Source organism: Oncorhynchus clarkii, chromosome 2, assembly GCF_045791955.1.
Source record: "Oncorhynchus clarkii lewisi isolate Uvic-CL-2024 chromosome 2, UVic_Ocla_1.0, whole genome shotgun sequence".
NCBI lineage: Eukaryota > Metazoa > Chordata > Actinopteri > Salmoniformes > Salmonidae > Oncorhynchus > Oncorhynchus clarkii.
Genome location: NC_092148.1, coordinates 24,337,957 through 24,351,458, shown reverse-complemented (window position 1 = coordinate 24,351,458; position 13,502 = coordinate 24,337,957).

Genomic DNA, 13,502 nt, shown 5'->3' with positions numbered 1-13,502 from the left:
AAACACCTCCCTCTGCAACTGGATCCTGGACTTCCTGGCGGGCCGTTCCCAGGTGGTAAGGGTAGGTAACAACACATCCGCCACGCTGATCCTCAACACAGGGGCCCCTCAGGGGTGCATGCTCAGCCCCCTCCTGTACTCCCTGTTCACTCATGACTGCACGGCCAGGCACGACTCTAACACCGTCATTAAATTTGCAGATGACACAACAGTGGTAGGCCTGATCACCGACAACAACGAGACAGCCTATAGGGAGGTCAGAGACCTGACCGTGTGGTGCAAGGACAACAACCTCTCCCTCAACGTGATCAAGACAAAGGAGATGATTGTGGACTACAGGAAAAGGAGGACCGAGCACGCCCCCATTCTCATCGAAGGGGCTGCAATGGAGCAGGTTGAGAGCTTCAAGTTCCTTGGTGTCCACATCACCAACAAACTAACATGGTCCAAGCACACCATGACAGTCGTGAAGCAGACACAACAAAAACTATTCCCCCTCAGGAAACTGAAAATATTTGCATGGGTCCTCAGATCCTCAAAAAGTTCTACAGCTGCACCAGTATCCTGACTGGTTGCATCACTGCCTGGTATGGCAACTGCTCGGCCTCCGACTGCAAGGCACTACAGGGATAGTGCGAACGGCCTAGTGCATCACTGGAGCCAAGCTTCCTGCCATCCAGGACCTCTATGCCAGGCGGTGTCAAAGGATGGCCCTGAAAATTGTCGAAGACTCCAGCCTCCTTAGACTGTTCTCTCTTCTACCACACAACAAGCGGTATCGGAGCGCCAGGTCTAAGTCCAAGTGGCTTCTAAACAGCTTCTACCCCCAAGCCATAAGACTCCTGAACATCTAGTCAAATGGCTACCCAGACTATTCACATTTCCCCCCTCCACTGACACTTTCTGGTGTCATCTATGCATAGTCACTTTAATAACTCTACCTACATGTACATACTACCTCAACTAACCGGTGCCCCTGCACATTGACTCATGTACCGGCACCCCCCTGTATATATTGTTATTTTTTACTGCTCCTCTAATTACCTGTTACTTTTATCTCTTATTCTTATCCATATTTTTTTGAAACTGCACTGTCAGTTAGGGGCTCGTAAGTAAGCATTTCACTGTAAGGTCTAAACTGGTGGCAAATAAAATTTGATTTGGTTCGATTTGATTTGATTGGTTCAATTGAATGACACTTGAGAGAGGTTCTCTAATTGGCCTGCAGGTGGTACAATTGTAAACTAAATATAAAAAGCTTGTGATTTTAGAACGGTACTGTTTAGCTGTCTGTGGGTGATCAGTGAATGCTGGGCTTTGTCTGTGTCCTCTGAGCCTGAGTGGTTCTCAGTAGACCTACAGGCTGGATCGTGCTTTTAAAAAAGTTCAACAAGGCACACATGGCCTGTCAGACTTCCTATTTTTCATGTCAGGTCAATGTCAGGTGCAGGAGAAACGTGACTCGTGGCACTGCTCAGTGGACAAACGCATACGTAGATTTTGGTAGTAACCGAGTGCATTCACTTCAGTGCTCTTTTTCATCTGGTGCAGGTACAGGTGACATAGCAACAGTGGGAAATGTATCAGCCAAACAGAGCCCTGTAACCATAGAGATAATTTTCAAATGGAATGTGCCTGCAACTTTATGTTTACGTAGTCTGTCCACCAGGGATTATGACTGTCATGTGATTTTTTGTCTAATTTGTATTCCTCAGGTCTTAAGACAAATTATCATCATTGATGACAGCAGTGATGAGGAAGAGGAAGTCGTTATCAGGGTGGGGAGTAGGATATTTGTGCATCTGTAACTTTCTCACTCATCATTATTCACAATTCATTCAGAATTATCCGTAATCATGGTACCAGCCACATTAATGTAGAAGTGTTTAGAAACATATTCTACTCTTATTTACAGTGGTGTAAAATACTTCAAAGTACTACTTAAGTAGTTTTTTGGGGTATCTGTACTTTACTATTTATATTTTTGACAACTTTTATTTTTACTTCACTACATTCCTAAAGAAAATGATGTACTTTTTACTCCATATATTTTCCCTGACACCCAAAAGTGTTCGTTACATGTTGAATGCTTAGCAGGACAGGAATATGGTCTAATTCCCACACTTATCAAGAGACTATCCCTGGTCATCACTACTGCCTCTGATCTGGCGGACTCACTAAACACATGCTTCGTTTGGAGTGTTGGGGTGTGCACCTGGCTATCTGTAAATAACTAGAAAATGTGTCTGTCTGCTTTGCTTAATATAAGGAATTTGAAATGATTCATACTTGTACTTTTACTTTTGATACTTAAGTATATTTAAAACCAAAAACGTTTAGACTTTTACTCAAGTAGTATTTTTCTGGGTGATTTTCACTTTTACTCAAGTAATTTCTACTAAGGTATCTTTACTTTCACTCAAGTATGACAATTGGTTACTTTTTCCACCACTGCTTATTTACAATAAAAGTGACAAAAATGACACAAAAATGACACAATACATTATTTACAATTAATTTCTATTGGACACAAAATAATCTGAAACACAACCAAAACAAACAGCAAATGCATCCAACAAATGTGTAGAGTCACAAGCTTCATGTAGACGTTGTGTGCTATGAATATGGGACCCAAGTGAATTTGTCCCAATACTTTTGCCACAATAAAATGGGGGGACTATGTACAAAAAGTGCCGTTATTTCTAAACGGTTAACCCGATATGGATCGAAATACCCTCAAATACAAGCTGACAGTCTGCACAACAAAACATGTGTCACTGTCCCAATACTTTTGGAGCTTACTGTACTTTCCTACCATTGGTTATAGCACTTCACAATGTTGTGGCCCATTATCACCCCAAACGTGTTGCGTTGTTATCAGAAGTCTTACAGTGCCTTGCGAAAGTATTCGGCCCCCTTGAACTTTGCGACCTTTTGCCACATTTCAGGCTTCAAACATAAAGATATAAAACTGTATTTTTTTGTGAAGAATCAACAACAAGTGGGACACAATCATGAAGTGGAACGACATTTATTGGATATTTCAAACTTTTTTAACAAATCAAAAACTGAAAAATTGGGCGTGCAAAATTATTCAGCCCCTTTACTTTCAGTGCAGCAAACTCTCTCCAGAAGTTCAGTGAGGATCTCTGAATGATCCAATGTTGACCTAAATGACTAATGATGATAAATACAATCCACCTGTGTGTAATCAAGTCTCCGTATAAATGCACCTGCACTGTGATAGTCTCAGAGGTCTGTTAAAAGCGCAGAGAGCATCATGAAGAACAAGGAACACACCAGGCAGGTCCGAGATACTGTTGTGAAGAAGTTTAAAGCCGGATTTGGATACAAAAAGATTTCCCAAGCTTTACACATCCCAAGGAGCACTGTGCAAGCGATAATATTGAAATGGAAGGAGTATCAGACCACTGCAAATCTACCAAGACCTGGCCGTCCCTCTAAACTTTCAGCTCATACAAGGAGAAGACTGATCAGAGATGCAGCCAAGAGGCCCATGATCACTCTGGATGAACTGCAGAGATCTACAGCTGAGGTGGGAGACTCTGTCCATAGGACAACAATCAGTCGTATATTGCACAAATCTGGCCTTTATGGAAGAGTGGCAAGAAGAAAGCCATTTCTTAAAGATATCCATAAAAAGTGTCGTTTAAAGTTTGCCACAAGCCACCTGGGAGACACACCAAACATGTGGAAGAAGGGGCTCTGGTCAGATGAAACCAAAATTGAACTTTTTGGCAACAATGCAAAACGTTATGTTTGGCGTAAAAGCAACACAGCTCATCACCCTGAACACACCATCCCCACTGTCAAACATGGCGGTGGCAGCATCATGGTTTGGGCCTGCTTTTCTTCAGCAGGGACAGGGAAGATGGTTAAAATTGATGGGAAGATGGATGGAGCCAAATACAGGACCATTCTGGAAGAAAACCTGATGGAGTCTGCAAAAGACCTGAGACTGGGACGGAGATTTGTCTTCCAACAAGACAATGATCCAAAACATAAAGCAAAATCTACAATGGAATGGTTCAAAAATAAACATATCCAGGTGTTAGAATGGCCAAGTCAAAGTCCAGATCTGAATCCAATCGAGAATCTGTGGAAAGAACTGAAAACTGCTGTTCACAAATGCTCTCCATCCAACCTCACTGAGCTCGAGCTGTTTTGCAAGGAGGAATGGGAAAAAAATTCAGTCTCTCGATGTGCAAAACTGATAGAGACATACCCCAAGCGACTTACAGCTGTAATCGCAGCAAAAGGTGGCGCTACAAAGTATTAACTTAAGGGGGCTGAATAATTTTGCACGCCCAATTTTTCAGTTTTTGATTTGTTAAAAAAGTTTGAAATATCCAATAAATGTCGTTCCACTTCATGATTGTGTCCCACTTGTTGTTGATTCTTCACAAAAAAATACAGTTTTATATCTTTATGTTTGAAGCCTGAAATGTGGCAAAAGGTCGCAAAGTTCAAGGGGGCCGAATACTTTCGCAAGGCACTGTATGTCATGATCGTGTAGGCCATGAGAGATGTTGGTGGATGAGGATTTTGAAAGAAAGTTGAAACACAGGGATGCACTTCCAGAGGGAGGATAATTTAATGAATTTGGTCCAAAAGTTGAACTTTCAATATTGTTGCCACATTATCACTACTCTCACTGTTATTCGGGAAGTGAGTCCTGTGCCTGTGACTTTCTTTCAAATCCCTCCCTTGAAATGGAAAGTCCATTGGCTATCAGCCAGTCTGCTTTTAACAGATGACACCACTCGAATCCTCAAGAACACAACGCAGATTCCAATAGTACTTAATCACTATCTAGCTTCTCGTTTACATTTAAATATATGGGTCTTTGAGTGAATTAATGGCTATTCATGAACATAATAAACATAATTACTTAAGAAAAGGGGATATTGTGAAGTCTTTTGAGGGAGGTGGTCTGAATGATAAATAACATGCTACTCTATCAACAGGAAATCAACTGGATACATTATACTGGTGAAGTAGTATGATGGAGGATAGTAGCTACTGTTAACTGAAAAGATGAGAGGATAGGCTGGCAAAATCGTCTTATAATTCAGAATTTTACACACACACACACATGTATGAATATCCGCCAGGGCATATATTTTATTTGTTAGGCTGTCTTGTACAACTCTGCAGCTAAAAGCTGAATGACAGTATACAGACAAAAGAAAGAAAAAGAAACATGAGATTAAAGTTTAAGAAAAAATGCCGATATGGAGAAGAAAGTCTCTAGTCTTGTTGTATAACTGACAAGCAAGATAGAATACTGAGTCCAACAAAATATGTGTGTAAATGTGTTATAAACAATGTAGCAAGAAAATGTACAGAAAGAGATTCAAACAGACCAGGAGGAAACAGCCATCATATTCAGGTGGACATCAGTCACAAATTATACAGCACTATGACAATCATTTTTGACAGGTATGTACTAAAAGGCAGTAGAATGTTGTTTTTTTGGTCCAAAACAGGTTACTGCATTGCTTTGCATTCCAGGTCAATTGAACTCCTGCTGGTGACTGGACAGCTGCCGCTGGCCTACATAATGGTAACTTGGATTAACTGGAACAGGGGGAGAAAAATTCGACATCTTCCACAAATAAAGCTTCTCAGTGGTGATTACTTCTTCATATTCTGTTCTTCTTTAGGTAGAGATAGACGTAGTCACTGTGGCCAAAGACAAAGCTTCAAAGCTTGATAACTCTGCCAGAGCAAACTCACCTGACTGAAGGAGAAACTGTCGACCTCACAGTCTGTTGCAGCATCACAGGGTGAAATGAGTCGGGATTTAAAGCGAGCTGGAGCAGGAGAACAAAAAAGATGTACAAATCTCACTGTGTTCTATTTGTTTATAGATCATTGCAACACTGATCATAATAATAATACATTGTATTCATAAAGCACTTGTTCTCAAGGCACTATGCAACATTGTAGATTGTAAAACATTGTAACATATACAGTGGGGAGAACAAGTATTTGATACACTGCCGATTTTGCAGGTTTTCTCACTTACAAAGCATGTAGAGGTCTGTAATTTTTATCATAGGTACACTTCAACTGTGAGAGACGGAATCTAAAACAAAAAGTAAGTAAGTAATTAATTAGCATTTTATTGTATGACATAAGTATGTTTGACATAAGTATTTGATACATCAGAAAAGCAGAACTTAATATTTGGTACAGAAACCTTTGTTTTCAATTGCAGAGATCATACGTTTCCTGTAATTCATGACCAGGTTTGCACACACTGCAGCAGGGATTTTGGCCCACTCCTCCATACAGACCTTATCCAGATCCTTCAGGTTTCGGGGCTGTCGCTGGGCAATACGGACTTTCAGCTCCCTCCAAAGATTTTCTATTGGGTTCAGGTCTGGAGACTGGCTAGGCCACTCCAGGACCTTGAGATGCTTCTTAAGGAGCGAATCCTTAGTTGCTCTGGCTGTGTGTTTCGGGTCATTGTCATGCTGGAAGACCCAGCCACGACCCATCTTCAATGCTCTTACTGAGGGAAGGAGGTTGTTGGCCAAGATCTCGCGATACATGGCCCCATCCATCCTCCCATCAATGCGGTGCAGTCGTCCTGTCCCCTTTGCAGAAAAGCATCCCCAAAGAATGATGTTTCCACCTCCATGCTTCACGGTTGGGATGGTGTTCTTGGGGTTGTACTCATCCTTCTTCTTCCTCCAAACACAGCGAGTGGAGTTTAGACCAAAAAGCTCGATTTTTTTCTCATCAGACCACATGACCTTCTCTCGTTCCTCCTCTGGATTATCCAGATGGTCATTGGCAAACTTCAGACGGGCCTGGACATGCGCTGGCTTGAGCAGGGGGACCTTGCGTGTCCTGCAGGATTTTAATCCATGACGGCGTAGTGTGTTACTAATGGTTTTCTTTGAGACTGTGGTCCCAGCTCTCTTCATGTCATTGACCAGGTCCTGCCGTGTAGTTCTGGGCTGATCCCTCACCTTCCTCATGATCATTGATGCCACACGAGGTGAGATCTTGCATGGAGCCCCAGACTGAGGGTGATTAACCGTCATCTTGACCTTCTTCCATTTTCTAATAATTGCACCAACAGTTGTTGCGTTCTCACCAAGCTGCTTGCCTATTGTCCTGTAGCCCATCCCAGCCTTGTGCAGGTCTACAATTTAACCCTGATAACCTTACACAGCTCGCTGGTCTTGGCCATTGTGGAGAGGTTGGAGTCTGTTTGATTGAGTGTGTGGACAGGTGTCTTTTATACAGGTAAAGAGTTCAAACAGGTGCAGTTAATACAGGTAATGAGTGGAGAACAGGAGGGCTTCTTAAAGAAAAACTAACATGTCTGTGAGAGCCGGAATTCTTACTGGTTGGTAGGTGATCAAATATCATGCAATAAAATCATACAATGTGATTTTCTGGATTTTTGTTTTAGATTCCGTCTCTCACAGTTGAAGTGTACCTAAGATAAAAAGTACAGACCTCTACATGCTTTGTAAGTAGGAAAACCTGCAAAATCAGCAGTGTATCAAATACTTGTTCTCCCCACTGTACATTGTAAACATTGTAAAACAACACATTTTAATGCACCTATTTGGTGTACAGTATGTGTACAGTATGTGACTATATATATATATATAAATATATTTAGATGTAGTAGATTGATTGGAAAGTCAGAAATGTGTTATATAGTGAGTAAAGAGTTACCCTTCGGGATCTTGAGCCTTGTGAGAATGGCCATAAAGTGCACAGGGATTTCCCACAGCGCTACTGGCAAAATATTCTGTGGACAGATGTAACTATAATTGAGTTGTTTGGAAGGAACACACAACACTGGAGAGAAAAAGGAACAGTACACCAACATCAAAACCACATCACAACTGTAAAGTATGGTGGAGGGAGCATCATGGTTTGGGGCTGCTTTGCTGCCTTAGGGCCTGGACAACTTGCTATCATCAACGGAAAAATGAATTCCCAAGTTTATCAAGACAATTTACAGGAGAATGTTAGGCTATCTGTCTGCCAATTGAAGCTCAACAGAAGTTGGGTGATGCAACAGGTCAACAACCCAAAACACAGAAGTAAATCAACAAAAGAATGGCTTCAACAGAAGAAAATAAGCCTTCTGGAGTGTCCCAGTCAGAGTCCTGACCTCAACCCGATTGAGATGCTGTGGCATGACCTCAAGAGAGCGGTTCACACCAGACATCCCAAGAATATTGCTGAACTAAAACAGTTTTGTAAAGATGATGATGATTCAAAAATCTTCCTGACTGTTGTGCAGGTCTGATCTGCAACTACATAAAATGTTTGGTTGAGGTTATTGCTGCCAAAGGAGGGTCAAGCAATTATTAAATCCAAGGGTTCACATACTTTTCCCACCCTGCACTGTGAATGTTTTATATGGTGTGTTCAATAAAGACATGAAAACTTATAATTGTTTGTGTGTTATTAGTTTAAGCAGACTGTGTTTGTCTATTGTTGTGACCTAGACGAAGATCAGATAAAATTTGATGACCAATTTATGCAGAAATCCAGGTATTTCCAAAGGGTTCACATACTTTTTCTTGCCACTGTAAATACATCCTTTGATCGTAACTGTGATACATGACTAACCACGGACATCAAGGGCATTCTTCATCTGGTATTCTGTGACGAACCCTGGGTTCTGCCACTCATAGGACTCTGAGTACTCTCTCTTGGTAACAGACACATAGTGCTTTAGGTTGTGGAATTCTTTCACATCCAGTTTGCCTGATTTGTCTTTCTGAAAGGAGCTGGTTAAAGGAGAAAGGATTGATGGTTGATACAGTATTGAAACCATTGTCAACCAGGGAGCCTACTGGGGCCTCAGTTGATCTACAATATAGCTCAGAAAGAAGTAAATAAATAAAATAATTGGCAGGAAACACAAAAAAATGGTTTCGGGGAAGAAATATTAATTAATAAACTCATATAAAAGTGAACTAAAAACAGAAACAGGTGTAGGATACATCTTCTAGAACCAACAATATGTGGGCAGTTTGAAGACTTAGTGCTACAATTGAAGTAGACAAGAACATATATGTATAAATTAAATACACACACACGTCATACATAATGCTTTAAATCTCAGAAACCACAACTAACATTGGTCCCGAACAGAGTGACCAAGTTCTTTCAGCTTGACCAGGAGTTCCTCAGCCGTGAGTTGCTGTGGAGACCAAAAAACACAAACATTTGATAGGATGACGGTAATATTCTCCAATTTTCACTTGCCACCTATCCACCTACTCCCACTTCACTTCATACATTCCTCATTAAACACATTATAGGTATCATTCACTTGCTACATATAAATATTTACTCTTCAGTTGTCGGAGAAAAATATTTTAAACACACCTCGGGATTACTGTCCCCCTGTGAAAAGAAGTAGACAATATTTTAGAGTAAATTGTTTTGTACACATCTCAAACAAAGGTGACGATACCGCTAGCATGCACCCTGTTGGGTCTGTAGCAAAATAATGAAAGCCAAATCATTGTTGCAGCCACTACTGGCCCATGTACTTATTGCAAGGTATTACTGAATTAAACAACTTGGAGAAACTACTGATTTATTAAAAGTGGTGACTTAATAAGGGTTAAAAAATGACTAGAGTATCGGTACCTACTCTCACGCATGACTCCTCTGGAAAGGATTCACAGCTCAGATCATCAGGCCAGAACATCCCAAACTTATTCAACACACTGTCACACCCCAGTTTGGCTCTCTCACAAAGGGATCTGCAAGGGCGCTGCACCTCCCCTTCCACACACTGGGGAGCGTAGACAGAACACAGAAAGAAGCGGATATCCACAGAACAAGTCAATTTCAAAACATACTCCATTTGAGCCATCTTAACGGCCGCCTCCGCCTGTTTTTTGTGCCCCAGCAGATTTGGCATGGCCGTCAGGTTGTAGGAGATGCCCTGGCACAGTGGAATGGTGATTGGCTGGCAGGGGCCCTCAGGGGACGGAGCACTGGTCACCCCACACTGAAGAGGAAACAACAAAATACCTCATATTCACCAATCAGCAATCATTATTATTGAAGGATGTTTACCTTTACTTCACCAGGCAAAACTGATTGAGGTTTCCTTTCTTTCCTTTCCTCGCCAAACATTTTGATATTGACAATTTATGTTTAAAGGGGCACTTTACCCTTTTTAAACATGTCATTTATCATCTGGTGTGCATCATGTGACTTTGACCAACTATGAGCAGGCAAAGGAAACTGAAACTAATTTTCCTAACCTTTGCCTGCCCTGATCATAGTTGTTTAAATAATGATGCAGTGTAGTGGTGTGCTGGTTGGAGCCTGGTATTGAATCTGTAAGTTGATACACTATGTATACAAAAGTATGTGGACACCCCTTCAAATTAGTGGATTTAGCTATTTCAGATACACCAATTGCTGACAATAAAATTGAGCACACAGCCATGCCATCTCCATAGACAAACATTGGCAGTAGAATGGCCTTACTGAAGAGCTCAGTGACCTTCAACGTGTCACCGTCATAGGACGCTATCTTTCCAACAAGTCAGTTCGTCAAATTTCTGCACTGCTAGAGCTGCCCCGGTCAACTGTAAGTGCTGTTATTGTGAAGTGGAAACTTCTATAAGCAGCAACAAAGGCTCAGCCACAAAGTGGTAGTCCACACAAGCTCACAGAATGGCACTCCAAGTGCTGAAGCTTGAAGCACGTATAAATCATCTGTCCTCAAAGAACGGGACTCTGAGTGCTGAAGTGCAACGTCAGCACAAGAACTGTTCATCGGGAGCTTCATGAAATGGGTTTGCATGGCCGCACATAGGCCTAAGATCAGCATGCGCAATGCCAAGCGTCGGCTGGAGTGGTGAAAAGCTTGCTGCCATTGGACTCTGGAGCAGTGGAAACTTGTCTGTGGAGTGATGAATCACACTTCACAATCTGGCAGTCCAACAGACGAATCTGGGTTTGGCGGATACCAGGAGAATGCTACCTGCTCCAATACATAGGGCCAACTCCTTATTTTGCAATCTGCTTTAAAAACTATATCTCTCTGTTCCAGGTCTCTTTCATGAGTTACAAACATTTGTTTTGAATCACCTCTTGTTTTGATGCTTTAAAAACATTTTTTTAAATATATATATATATATATATATATATATATATATAATATCTTTATTCCATATTTCATATTGTTGATTACATTTTGCTAGTTGTTTTGGATCAAAAAGAGGTGATTAACAAACATACAATATATTACATCACATGTACAGTTCATAGTACAAAACGATAGAGAAGGATTAAAAGGAATTGAAAAGTCAAGAATCCTCCATCCAGCCTATTTCATTTTCCAATTCATATAAATTATATTTTTTCAAATGTAGCTGTATTTATTTTACAATTCAGATTAAGATATAGAGTGAACAAAAATATAAATGCAACATGTAAAGTGTTCGTCCCATGTTTCATGAGCTGAAATAAAATATCCCTGAAATGTTCCATACACACAAAAAGCTTATTTCTCTCAAATGTTGTGCACAAATTAGTTTATATCCCTGTTAGTGAGCATTTCTCCTTTTCCGAGATAATCCATCCACCTGACAAGTGTAGCATATCAAGAAGCTGATTAAACAACATGATCATTACACAGGTGCACTTTGTGCTTGGGACAATAAAAGGCCACTGTGCAGTTTTGTCATGCAAAACAATGCCACAGATGTCTCAAGTTGAGGGAGCGTGCAATTGACATGCTGACTGCAGGAATGTCCACCAAAGCGGTTGCCAGAGACTTGAATGCTAATTTCTCTACCACCAGCCGCCTCCAACGTCTTATTAGAGAATTTAGCAGTACATCCAACGTAGCTCACAACCGCAGACCACGTGTATGGCGTTGTGTGGGCGAGCATTTAGCTGATGTCAACGTTGTGAACAGAGTGCAGTGGGATTATGGTATGGGCAGGTATAAGCAATGGACAATGAACACAATTGCATTTTATCAATGGCAATTTGAATGCACAGAGATACCGTGATGAGATCCTGAGGTCCATTGTCGTGCCATTCATCCACCACCATCACCTCATGTTTCAGCATAATGCACTACCCCCATGTTGCAAGGATTTGTACACAAGCTTAACACCTTCTTCGCCAGCTTTGAGGATAACACAGTGCCACCGACATGGTCCGCTCCCAAGGACTGTGGGCTCTCGTTCTCCGTGGCCGATTTGAGTAAGACATTTAAGCGTGTTGACCCTCGCAAGGCTACTGGCTCAGACTGTAACCTTAGCCACTTCTCAGAGCATGCGCAGACCATATGGCTAGAGTCGTTAGGACATGTTCAATCTCTCCCTATCCCAGTCTGCTCTCTCCACTTGCGTCAAGATGTTCACCATTGTTCCTGTACTCAAGAAAGCGAAAGTAACTGAACTAAATGACTGTAGCACTCACTTCTGTCATTATGAAGTGCTTTGAGAGGCTAGATAAGGATCATATCACCTCCATCTTACCTGACAACCTAGACCCACTGTAATTTGCATACTGCCCCAATAGATCCACAGATGATGCAATTGCCATTGCCCTACACAATGCCCTATCCCATCTGGATGAGGAATACCTATGCACGAATGCTGTTCATTGACTATAGCTCAACCTTCAACACCATAGTACCCTCCAAGCTCATCATTAAGCTCGGGGCCCAGGGTCTGAACCCCGCCCTGTGCAACTGGGTCCTGGAATTCCTGATTGGCCGCCTCCCAGGTGGTGAAGGTAAGAAACAACACCTCCACTACGCTGATTCTCAACACAGGGGCCCCACACGGGTGGGTGCTCAGCCCCCTCCTGTACTCCCTGTTCAAACATAACTCCGTGGCAACGCACGCCTCTAACTCAATCATCAAGTTTGCAGAGGACACAACAGTATTAGGCCTGATTACAACAATGACGAGACAGCCTACAGGGAGGAGGTGAAGGTCCTAGCGGAGTGGTGCCAGGAAAATAACTCTCCCTCAACAAAACGAAGGAGCTGATCGTGGACTTCAGGAGACAACAGAGAGAGCATTCCCCTATTCACATCGACGGGACGGCAGTGGAGAAGACAGTGTGGGGAAGAAGGCGCAACAGCGCCTCTTCAACCTCAGGAGGCTGAAGAAATTTGGCTTGGCCCCTAAGAACCTCACAAACTTTTATAGATGTACAATTGAGAGCATCCTGTCGGATTGTATCACCGCCTTGTACGACAACTGCACTGCTGCAACCACAGGGCTCTCCAGAGGATGGTACGGTCTGCCCAGTGGCGATTTTAGCATATAAATCTTGGTGGGGCAAAAAAAATTATAAATAAATGTATGCATGCCAGCAAAGGCACTACACAACACAACACTAAACAATACATTCATTGTACTATAACGGTGACAAACAGTGCCCACAAACAGTTAGGACCTACATAAAGCTGTCCCAAAAGCAGTCCCAACACCTTACCA